Here is a 12,704-nt window from a genome sequence, read left to right as displayed (position 1 = left end):
TTTCAGCAATCTGCTTAAAGTAAGAATGTGTGGAAAGGGTTAAAGAAGTGTTGAGAGGTGGAGCTGACAATACTTTTTGAAGTTTTTTGAATGAGCTCACATCCTTAGTATTTTCAGTGTAAGGTTCTGTATGTCTTTAAAAAGCTTATGGAAAAGAAGTATAATTTGCCATAAGGAAATTTCTACTCTGTTTGCCAGTGAGGTAGTCATCGAGCAGGATGCCACCCTGGTCACTGAACTGAGTGCGCCTTCTACAGGGGTTGCTCACTGGAGGGGCAGGAAAGTGGGGTTTTAGTGCTGTTGGCTGAGACCTCCAGCTACCATTTCAAATGAAATCTTGGAGGGAAGTGTGGCCTTTGCTAAGCCCTTGATCCTGCTGCTGCCTCATGCTTTGTGGATGCTGTGTATGGGTGTGGCAGTATAACCTAGAAAAATGTCCCTGTTCATTAACTACTGTGCAGCCAGGGACTTTTAACTGCTTTGTAGCTGGCAGGTTTATAGAGAAGTTGCTCTTGGTTTTGGTAATGTAGTGATAAAGCATGTTCTGTCTTGTTATCATGGAGAAGCTGTGCAGCAACAAAGCAAACTTGGTTAGATGAAATACTTGAGGATCTTGGCAACTGGTTTAAACCAAAACTAAGCATGTTCAAGTACTTCAAATATGGCACTTACCAGCTATACAGAGATCTTCACTGGAGCAACAAGATGAAGTTCAGTTTGCTTAGACATTCGATCAGTTTCTCTTCCAAAGCTTTAACTTCTTGGCTTAAGTAAAAGGTTACGCTTTGTTCAACAGAATTCTCCACTCATTTTTTAAATGTCTGAACCAAAAAGTAGTTCTGAGGCGCGTGTCAGAGACAGGCATTAAAGAATTAGAACAGGCTGCTGTGATGGAAAATGTTAGGCATCCTTAACCACAGATGTAGTCGTGCCTGCACATGCACCGATATGCTGTAGTTTATTTTTCTATTTTAGGCAAAGATGTCCACCCAAAACCAGCAAGGCTCCTTTCTTTTTGCTGCACCAATTTGTCAAAATTAACTTTCATTCAGGAGATCATCCTAATTTCAGCCTGGTATGAAACATCTGTTGCAATGATGGGTGTATCAAGGCTGTTTTATTAAAGATGAAGTATATTAAATTAAAGGTGAGTGTGTGTATGTCTGTGTGTCCCCTGATGTCCTTGTGGAAATGTCTGTTGATCTATGGTTTTAAATGTTTTTCAGTAATAGATTCCTTTTACCCTGCTGCCAATGTGGTACTCCAAATTGTAGAAAGAGCAAAAGTAATACTATTTCTGTTTGGTAGGGTCTCATTTTCATGACCTGTTGTGTTAACAGGGAAGGGAAAACTACATCTGATTGGCCTCATGCATAATGCAAATGTAGCACATTTTAAAAACGACTTACTTTAAAATACCCTTACAGGGCTAAAAATATCTTTACACATAACAGGTGAACACAGCTTATTTCTAATTGTTTTCGTGAGCTAGGTACAGTCTTCAGAAACTGGAAAAATGCATGCTGTAGACATCTGTAAAGAACTTGCATGCTTTCCCAAAATGTGTTTTTCCTAAATGACTTCAGAATAGGACACTGGATTGGGTGGAGTCTCACAGTCTCAGTAGGACTGAGACATGCTGTTAATTCAAGGGCAGTCAGTCTCTTATCAGCTTCATGAACTGCATGATAAAACATAGATAGTATTAAAAAAAAAAAAGTACATTTTTGAGTAAATTGCATACAGTTTAGTAAAGGGTCCTCAGAATTAGCCATTTTTTTGCAGGCTAGCTGGTGCATCATTGTGAATCTTGTTTGCTTGGAACAGTAATTATACAGACTCAGACTTCAGTTATTAGGTTACTTATGTAGTGATGAAGTAAAAAATTCCAAATTTTACTCAAGTTTTGTAACTGGTATATTTTTGGAGACAGTGCTAGCAATTGCCGGTATTGCCTTCCCATCCCCCAACTTTTTGAGTCTAGTTTGCTTGCAGCTGCAGTAGTAGGCATCTTTCTTTCAGGAAGTGACCTTGGCTTGTATTAATCAAATTCAGAAAACACAGAAAAGCTTCTTGGTAACATGCTGACTTGATATAAAATTTTATAGTATCCATTTTCTTTTAAAAGGAGGCCCTCTTACAAAAAGGGAATTCATGTATGATATCTTACTTTAAAAGAATTTCTCTAAAATGACACGGTATTTAGAGAAGGCAAAACAACAAAACCAAACTGCACTTTTTACTGAGAGGAATGTACCGAGAGCTTTTTAGAAAAGTAATTAAGTCTTAAATTGGTATTGGCAAAACTGTATTTTAACCTAGCTAAGCTGTGAATATACAGCATTATTTGATAGCATTTTCTTTGGTGTCTTTCCATTTTTGAACTACAGTAGAAAAGCTTGGTAGTAGGGCATTAACTCAGTCAGCTAAGATTATGATGTCTTCAACTTTCTGACTTTATGTTTTAATCACTTCCTGCATCTTTTGTTAGCAGATCTCAAGGCACTAAACTTAACCTCATAGTATCTGCATTAAGCTGCCGCTGTGCCTATTTGCATAGATTAAGAAAGGAATCTACCTATGTCGGCTCAAGAAATCACTGTTTGACCTTGCCCACCAGGTGGAAATTGTTTTTCTTTGGCTGCTCTGAAACGGAGTGGCTGACTATTCCTGAGGCAGGTTTTAAGGAGGTTTTGCATTATTATCTTATTGCCTAAAACTATTTTGTGAATTGAGTTGCAGAAGTATGATTTGCAAAAGAATGATTTACAAAAGTTTGATTGGCAGTGTTTTCAGCTGGCATAGATGTTTTGTAAGAGTCTTTATCCTTTTTCTGGACCTGTATAGAGGTCTGAGACCAGAGTATCTTTCACCATTGCAAAGTGCACTGAAAGCCTTTAAGGTTCTAGATAATTTACTGATTTTGAAACTGTGTCTCGATGGCAAATTAGTAATAGCTGCCAACTGAAAAACAGTGGTTTTTTCCCCCCTTACGTTGTCATGTGCATTATCTTGAACAATCTACCTTGGCTTCAGGGTTTGGAAAACTGAGTTGTATTTTCACCGGCATCCTTACCATGAACCTTTTCTGCATGTGGATGGCATATTTACTCATTTTACCTCTTCACAGTATGTTCAGATTCTTGTCATCCTTTCTGCACTGTGTTAGAGATCAGACTACGCCAACATACATGCCTCCAAGTGTTTCCTGATTTGACTGCCTCCTGCTTTGGAATGGTTAGTTCCATGTGTCTTACTCTGCAAATGTATGCAATGACTTGCCATTCTACTTGGTATCAAATCAGAGCTGCTAAGATCTCTAAGTAAGCCTACCCCTTTCTGCTGAGTTGAATCATACTCTTAGGTTACAATGATACAGATTTTGCCTGAACTACATGCTTTATATACTTCCGTTCATGATGTATTATATTGTCCATTGCTACACTGAACTGAGAACTCTCTCCGCATCTTCACACGTCCTTTAGCCCTCTTTTCCTTGTAGTCTGCAAGACCAATAAAGGGGTGATAAATCTGTTGCTCTCCTTGCTTAAGTGTAGTTGGACATTGACTTTTTTCAAGTTCAAACGGATGCCAAAACAGAATCGTAGATGGTGCCGTTCAGATTTGCTGTCATCAACATTTTCACCAGTCTCCCAGAGAAAAATCTGGTGGCAGCACAGATTCTGAGGTACCCCACCATGGACTGACTCACTGAGTCTGTAGTTCCTGAGGTGAAAACTGCATTGTTAGTGATGACACAGTGGACCAAGAAGCCTGTTCTGTGTTCATGCTCTAGTTCTGTAATAACATGAGTGGAGTAAAAGTGCATCTTGTCTTTTTCAGTGCTAAACCAAGCCAATCTATTATAAATCTCATGTCCAGACCATTTTTTACTTTTGTGGCTATGCATTACTTGTTTTCCTTTGCAAGACACTGAAAACCTGAGGATTTTTGTGCCAGGAGCCATGAATTCTATTTCCATCCTTCATGGAGTAGAAGATGTCCTGTTTTCTAGTCAACATCTAGAAGCAGGCTATTATTACTGGTACTCTAGGGACTGGGCAGCAGTACTTCCTGGGCTGCCCGGCCTTAAGCCACAGCACCGTGGATTCCTCCTTTTGAGGTGAAACAAAGTAAATTACTGCAGCTCTGGACTGCGCATTCAGAATCTTTTCTGAGAGTTTTGTGCTGGTGCTCTCCCTCCCCTTTCTCAAGGTCAGACTTTCTTGTTTGCCAGCACAAACAGGCAGCTCATAGCTGTAACATCTCCAGAGTTGTGATGCTTTGATAATGCCTAGTATCAGTTCTACCCCTTCGGTTACTGCCATGGTTTTCAGCTACAGCGGGGGAAAGGGGCCCTACTTGTGCAGGTCTTAACTTCTGCCTCGCTGCCATACTGCTAACGACGGCTCCCCTTTCCTTTTATTTCCATGCTGAAAGCAATGCTCGGTCCGGAGGAGGCTGCTGGGCGTTCTGCTGCTCGTTCGAAGAGAGGGGAAAGGGAGGAGAGAGGCCCTTCTCTCTCACTGTCCGCTCCCTGGCGGGGGCGGGCCGGACCGCAAGGAGTTAAGGGCCGCTGCCGCCCGCGGTTCTGTCTGGAGCCGCCGCGCGCTCATTGGTTGCAAAAAGGTGAAATTGAAACCACGGTAAACTTTTGACCCTGTAGCAGTTCTTGTGGAACGCCTTCCCCTTGCCAAGAGCAGAGGGTTGGGTTCCCCCCCTTCCTGTATTTTTTCTCTGTGATCGTGCTGTGCTGCATGCAGCTTCTTCGAGGGAGGAGGAGGACGAGAACAAGTGCTTGTGTGCTGCTAACGGCAAAGCTGGAATATGCCTTTAACAGCTAGTACCAGCTATCTTCTAAAACTCATATCGCTAAACAAGTACGAGGCCGTTTTTCAGTTTCCGACATGTTTCTGTATGGTTGAAGAAAAAACAACCCAACAAAAAGCAACCTGCAAATTGATGCTGACGATCGGGGCTAAGTAGAAAGTGGTCTCCCCTCCCTGTCCGCCCCCTGGCGGGGGCGGGCCGGACCGCAAGGAGTTAAGGCCCGCTGCCGCCCGCGGTTCTGTCTGGAGCCGCCGCGCGCTCATTGGTTGCAAAAAGGTGAAATTGAAACCACGGTAAACTTTTGACCCTGTAGCAGTTCTTGTGGAACGCCTTCCCCTTGCCAAGAGCAGAGGGTTGGGTTCCCCCCCTTCCTGTATTTTTTCTCTGTGATCGTGCTGTGCTGCATGCAGCTTCTTCGAGGGAGGAGGAGGACGAGAACAAGTGCTTGTGTGCTGCTAACGGCAAAGCTGGAATATGCCTTTAACAGCTAGTACCAGCTATCTTCTAAAACTCATATCGCTAAACAAGTACGAGGCCGTTTTTCAGTTTCCGACATGTTTCTGTATGGTTGAAGAAAAAACAACCCAACAAAAAGCAACCTGCAAATTGATGCTGACGATCGGGGCTAAGTAGAAAGTGGTGAAGGGAGGATGAGTCACCCCGTACGCTGGTTTCAGCGAGCTCAGTTGCTTAATACACGTGTTGAGCTTTTTAAAAGATTGAAGTGGTGTCTTCTTACTGAAATCCAACGTAGAAATGTCTCAGTATTACTACTTAGTTCATACGTCCGTGAATTAAATACATATTTACCTAACTAACTACTTTTCTGCATCTTCCGTAAACAAGAAAACCCCAAACACCTCAGTCGGGGAGACAAGTAGTGCCAGCTGAACTTCACTGCCAGCTTGCAAAGTGTCAGGGGCCCAGAGAAGCCAATGTTACGAATTTTTATTTAGGGTGTGCGACTCTAGCAAATTCTGGACCTAATTAAAGTGTGTGCCATTTTCACACTATGCAGATTTTATCACAAACCTGCAACATCTGTGGCCGAGAAAATTTGTCTTCCCTGTGTAGCTTTGCCAAAGCAGTCATATTATAGCAGCATTACATTTTCAGTGAAATACGAACACGACATTTCATTATTCCACGTTTCTTTCTCCTTAAATGTGTCTTTTCACTGACAAAAGAATAGCTAACTTGATTACTTTACTACATCAGCTTCCATTTCCTCCCTCACTAGCTCGTAGGCACAGATATCAGCCTCCTGTTCTTGCTGTAACATTAAATTTACTGAATGTTAAGTGCCACTTAATCAGGCAGTCACTCAGCACCTTACCTAGAGATACCATTCAAAACTCTTCCTCAACAAAGAAACCTGATGCCTGACTACTTCAGTCTGTGGTTTTCATATCTCTCGTGTCTTGTTCTTGCAAATAGTTTCATCAGATTTATATAGCATGTTCATTTTCCTAATTAGAGATTTAGCTGGGGAGGAACCCACAACTGCTGTGATTTGGACTTTTAAAAAATTCAGTCTGTAAACAGTTGAGTGGTTAAGACGTGTTTACAGCAGCATTAATACAGTAGGACAAAATTGTGGCTGTTAGGTGTGGGCTGTTCTTGTAGTGTTGCTGTTCTTGATGCAGCTTTTTCTGGGAATTGAGGGAGTCTCCAGAAGCATTGCCAGCAACATCGAGGGAACAATGAATATTAAATGATTAATAGCAGATCCTTTGCAGCCTCTTGTGTGCAATTCTCCTTGCAACTGCAAAAGAAACATGCACTTGTAATGATAGTTTGTGGCCTCCCTGTTTGTTCCAGCTGGTGTTCCTAAGCAGCAGCTATTATATGGTGTCTTTTTCCCCACTCCCTGTGATTCTTTGTTCTGTCCTCCCTGTGCCTGTGTACGTCCTGTCTGCTTCTCATTGTCTGTTTCGTGGCAGTTCATCTGCCTTCACAGTGGAACTGCAGTGAAGCTGCACATCATGTTGCCTGTCACAGTAAAATGGAATAAGTGCTCTTCTAAAGGAGAGTAACAACTGTCAGAAATTAGGAATCACTTCTGAACTCTTATTTCTGAAGCATCATTTAATGTGTCTCTCTTGAACAGTTGCATGATTGCATTGTGGTAACACTGTGTGTACATGCCTTTTAGTGGCAGAAATCCATAAACTCTAAAATTGTTGCTGCACATGCCAGCAGGAGGGTGGGAAACTGGCAAAAAAATGAACACTGACACTGAAGCTACAGAAGCACAAGTTTCATTAGTTTTGTAAATCCTTTAACTTCGAAGGACCCCACTGGGGGGAGTGTTTGTAAAGACTATTATTGAGAGCTAACTGCTGATAATGAAATGTCACTAGTGTAACCATTTCCTGTAATGAATGTGGCTGGAAAGAAGGTTATCACAGATACTGCGGAGACATTTTGTAACCAAAAAGCATTAAATGAGCACTCACAAACTGAAAATCAGTGTTGGCCTTCTATACTGTTTTATTCTGTGTGTTTATTGAGAGTAAATCTTGGTGTTGGTGTCCTCTCCCCGTATGCCACAGTGGAGTCTTGCTAGCTACTTTGTAGCTGCCATTTTAAAATTTTCTTCCCCCACCAAGGTTTCTGCACAAGTGAACAAGAACATTTGCAGTGAACAAGAAATTTAAAGAGAAGTTCATGCTGTGGTGTTTTCATCTCTATTTTTCTCTATCTAGAGTAAGCAGTTTTCTATCTAGAAAGCAGTTTTTTATCTGCTTTCTTCTAAGCAGAAGGATGGAAAGGTGATTTAGAGGAAATTCTAGAGCACAGCCTCTCAGTTTGGAAAACTACTGTATGTTTCAAAGCTCGTCAGGACTACTATTGCATGCTTCAAACTTCTGCTGGTTTATTAAGGCTTGGCACTTCCCCCTAGATCAGCTCCTCACTCTCATGCTGGCATAAATGATGCTGAAAAAGAGTAGACAGGTAGTAGTTGGACTCCAGATTTTTGTTTGGTTTTGAAACATTACCATTGTATCTGTCTTTTCTGCTTTTATATCTGTTTCAGCTGGTGGTGAAACTTACTGCCTGCAGTGCGATGGTTTCATCGTGGGATGCAATAAGTGGCTTTTTCTTGGCTTCTTCCTCAGGTTTGTCTCAAAACTGTCCTGTCCACATCCTTGGTGCAGCTTTTCAGTGATGAGTGAACTCTTGGTCTTCTGCAGCAATAATGGCTTGGGTTTCTGGATTTCAAATGCCTTTTTGAAGAGCATGTTTATAGCAACAACTTACTGAAAGACAGTTTAAAATAAAATCAATCTATTCATTTTTTTACCTCCTCTGCTAGTATAATAATTTTGTAAGTTCTCTTGCAATACCTTCAGGATGCACCATGAATAGACACAAAAAATTTTAAGCTGTAGACATGTGAATTCCTTTAAGGATATGTGTACATACACACAGTCTTGTTTTTCAGGAATCAGTATCTGAGAAATTTTTTTTCTCTTTTAATGTACAAACCAGTATGTAGAAAGAATAGTGTTCTTCTGACACAAAAGTGGTGTGATCTTGATGAAGCAGACCTCCTGCTGCAAGTTGCATTTCACCTCCTGCACTTCCTTGAAAAACGTGATAAATACGAGGATTGGGTGCTATAGCTGAAAGGACTTTATGCATTTATAATCTCTGTAGGTTGCATTATCTGTGTAAATGTTTGTAGGTTAGGGTGGGTTGATGTGCCTGGATAATCAGGTTATTTCTAGCTTCTGTTACAGGCTCAGGTTTCTTAATCTCTCAGGCCACAGGGACAGTAAACAGTGGCTTTCCTTACTGATTTCTGCTGAAGTAGAAACAAATAGCTTTGTACTAGCTTTGAATTTGTGTTGATTCTACTACTTGGTCTTTTTAGTGTGTCACTGCATTTTCCTATTAAAAAAAAATCATGTTAAAAATGAGCTTAAGCTTTGAAAGGCCTGTTTGAACTTACAGTAGAGGTATTCAAAGCCAATCAATTTTATTCTGACTAGTAGTCTTGTTGGTCTTATAAAGATCCCTAAATACTATGCCGAATTTTGAATGAAATTTAGAAAGTCTACATCTGGTAAGTTATAGTAAGAATTTGATATTTTTTTGTTTTCTGCTGCCTTTATTCCAGTACTTTTATAAGGGTCTTATCTACCTTTTCTGATGTCCCGGCAATAAGGTTTTTTGCAGTCCATAGAAATGCTAGGCATTATTTGTTGCATGGATTTGCCCTTTTTTTGATTGTTTTTATAAAATGTCTCCATCATACACATCTGGTTCCTTTTTCTTCTCCTCCTGCAAAGACTCATGTTTTCTTTTCTTGTTTCTGTGTTTGAGTTTGTTTCATGACTGCTGTCTGATTCATCTAAAAATTGAATTCAGCAGAGAAATCCAGCAAGAAATAGACTAATTTAGTTATGGCACATAAGGCTTCCTAACTGCATTTTGCAAAATTATTCACATCTTTGTGTTACAAACAAAAAAGGCTTGCAAGCCATCCTCCCCCACACCCTCCATTATAGCTGTATAAGGCTCCTATTGTCTCTATTCATATTGAGATGTCACAGATGTGTACACTCTTCTGGGTTCTTCTCTCACATGAAACTGTAATGACCGGTCCTCCTTTGATTCCTTTCTCAGGCAAATTGGCATGTGCTCTACAAAACGAAATTTAGGTCACAAATAATTTTTAAATTATTCTGCTTGAGTGAATGGAAGATTTAGCTGGCAGTATTTGTATATACTGGAAATCTGTGGCAAAACATGGCAGAAGATGGTTGACGAAGAGTGAATTTAGATTTTAGTTCTTAGGATAGATGTAGATTTCTTTGAAGTATGTGGAGCACCGCATGTGTTTCGTCTCTTGATTCCGTACATTGAGGTGTCATGGTAGACAATTTGTATTTGCTTGTGGACCATATTATTTGCACAGATACACAAATGGTTTAGTTGAGCAAGCAGTAGCAGTGGTCTTCCATTCATTAAAAATTATTTTACTGTAAGCAAATAGATTTCTCTTTTACATGGTCTTGAGATAGGTTATTTATGTACGGAAAAAGCAAGCTTTTACAGAAACAGGAAACTATTCTGTTTCACACTACATGTCTGAACTGTCTTGTACCAACATCCTTCTATGTGTGGCTACTTTCTTCCCATCACTCAAAAGGTAAAAAAATCTGTTGATGCAGCATAGTTTCTAGTTGTTTTATAGGATGGTGAGATTAAATTAAACATTTAGCTAAATTATTTAAGGTGCTTCTCATTATTGTTTGTCATGTTGAATTCTGTTCCATCAAATACATGTGCCCTTGAAAGTATTGTGTATTTCAGCTGGGTTCAAATTCATGACTGCATGCTGCCCAGTTTCTGCCACTTTTTTTTTCAGGGGGTGATCAATGCTTCTGTCCAGTACTTGAGGCTTGGTAGCATGGAATGCTATATTTTTTAGAACTGCCTTCCAGTATTTAGGAAGAGGGACTGAAATTATTGTGAGCATGTTCTTACAGAATATAGTAGTAGGCTGTTGTTTCCTACCAGTTACGTAGTTAGAAGTCCCACTATTGTAACCCAGACATCACATCCTGTTTCTTTCTTTCTGGTATTTGAGCTAGAGATTTTTCTGTTTCTATATATGTATATATTCAGTAAATTTTAAGTTGTTTTTTTTTAAAATAACTATTTACTACCTTCTTTTAGATACCGGTCTTTAGTGACTTACCTATGTTAAAAATACTCTAAATGTATTCTAAAGCCGCTCAACTGAAGCCATCGGCTATAATGAAAGCCCTAATTACCTCTTCCAGCACAGTGTCTTGGAAATTAGTCAAGATTGAAGACCACCTTCAATATCTTTCTGGCCTGCTGTGTTTGAGCCTACGAATTCTCACTGCAGGGATCGTGCAAATAAGTGGCATGGCTGCATCATGCCCAACTGCCTCTTCCTTACGAAAGCTATATCCTGAGCAAACACCTCTAGACAGATAAGCTACTACCTGTTCACAGCTGGCTTCTGAGAACCGCAGCTGTTCTGAGGCTAGAATGTGGCTCACATGTCTTTGGAGCTGTGATGAGATGCAGTGACCACTTCACCACAGTGCTTTGTTTGGAAGCGGACAAGTGACAAATTCTTACAAGCGTTTGGCAGTGTGCGGTGAAGGCATAAGGGTAAAAAATAGTTCTTTTTATAAATGTGTTCACCAGGGCCCTGCTTTTCTCTTTCATACATTTTGTTTGCTGTAAACGTGGTCCTTTATGTGTTGCCCTGACTAGCAAACAGGGATGTGTAGGAAACAAATTAACAAGTAATGACATTCCAAAAATAGATCACATGCGTTATTTATCGGAGGAACGGGAGACAAACGCCAAGCATCTTCCACCTTTGACCATACCTTAACTAAAAATGTTCTGTCATATTAATATATGCAAAGTGAAAAAGGCTCAAGTTAATTGTCATGTCTGAAAAATAGCCCAGGAGTGCATGGTGTTTACTGCACATAAACACTGCAGGGGATTTGGTATTAAACCTGACAAGGTCTGAAAAATTAGTCTCCCTAAGATGGAATGTATAATATAAAATGAATGTACGTGGAGTTAAGAATAATTAACATGTTGCAACAAGGTGTGCTTCACTGGCATTATAGATGGCACTTTTTTTTTTCAACTGAAAGTCCTGATTCAGTGACTTCTCTGAGTCATTTATTACCTAGTAAATCACTTTTTTTGTCTGTGGGAGGAATGTGGGAGGGAGAAAGAGTAGAGAATGATCAAATGCCTATGTTTTGGAATAGTATTTTATTAGTTACTGTACTGATGGAGGGAGTGCTGGATTAGCACAGTGGTGTATCAATACAATTAATATAATTTCCTGTTTGCTTCATAATATAAGTATAGGTGCTTTCATCTTAAAAGGTAATGAAAGACTTCTTAGTATAAACTACTTACAGTACACAAAAACCTCTTTATTTACTCAGTGTACATGAGTATCTGTTTCAATAGTTTGTTACATTGCAGTCTCAGATTCGCAAAGCTGTAGAAAGGTTCAGTGGCATTTTTTGTCTGCTGCGTTTTGCCCCTCCCTCAGAGGTTTAAAAATACATTGGTCTTATGCACTGTAATTTAAAGTGTGTTGTATTTGGGTTCTTTTTTAAAGAGGCACATTCATTATCTCTGAAACATTTAAGGAAGATTGTAAATGCTACCCTTTTTAAGTCTTCTTTTAAAAAGTAACCATTGTGTTTACCATATCGGGCACATTGTATATATATATATGTATATTTTTAACCTGAACACAGTGTAGGTTTAGGTGTCTGTTATCTTGTTGTTGTCTGTGCCACAGGTAACAATATGGTTTGTCACTTAGCCACCTCATCCAGACTGTAATGTAATGGTCTTTCTTTATGCGTTTTAAAAATGGGATCAAAAAACGTACCATATGTAAACTTAGATTTGGTAGCCAGGCTTTGTTGGATGCTAAGTTTCTATATGATGTGAATTGATTATCTTTGTAGCTCATCCAGAGGGTGGGGAAATCGGTCGAAGGTCAATATGTTGAGCTCATTGAGATCAAAACATGCTGAATATGATGTTTTTGTTTGCGCACTCTTGGGTTTCGGTTGAACAGGCTTTAGGCAGGAAATTGTATGCTTACATGTTGAAAATTGTACTGGTGTGGTACGATCTGATAGGGAAGCTGACTGCATGGCCCCAAATGCCAAGCGTGTAGTGCATGGCTGTGCTTTGATACAAGCACCCTAGTAACTTAAACTATTTCATGTGAAGCAAAACAGAGCACAATGTTAAAATATGTTTTGAAATTAAGATGTTAAGCAGTTGACTGATACCTCTGTATTTAGAAGAGGAGCATGTGGGTTTAGAGTAGG

The 12,704-nt window shown here is 39.9% G+C and overlaps 1 protein-coding gene across 2 annotated transcripts in view; it reads left to right on the top strand.

Moving 5' to 3' along the window:
* Positions 1-12,704, top strand: part of NCOA3 (nuclear receptor coactivator 3) — a 59,566-nt gene that overhangs the window by 18,746 nt on the left and 28,116 nt on the right. For both annotated transcript variants that reach the window (XM_017735349.1, XM_017735345.1), the window contains exon 3: positions 7,871-7,952. The gene's annotated coding sequence lies outside the window, so the exon portion shown is untranslated. The remainder of the gene's footprint in view (positions 1-7,870; positions 7,953-12,704) is intronic.

This window comes from Corvus brachyrhynchos, unplaced genomic scaffold (assembly GCF_000691975.1).
Source record: "Corvus brachyrhynchos isolate BGI_N302 unplaced genomic scaffold, ASM69197v1 scaffold10, whole genome shotgun sequence".
Lineage (NCBI taxonomy): Eukaryota > Metazoa > Chordata > Aves > Passeriformes > Corvidae > Corvus > Corvus brachyrhynchos.
Note: the sequence above shows the minus strand (reverse complement) of the source record. Positions and strands in the feature narration are given on the sequence as shown.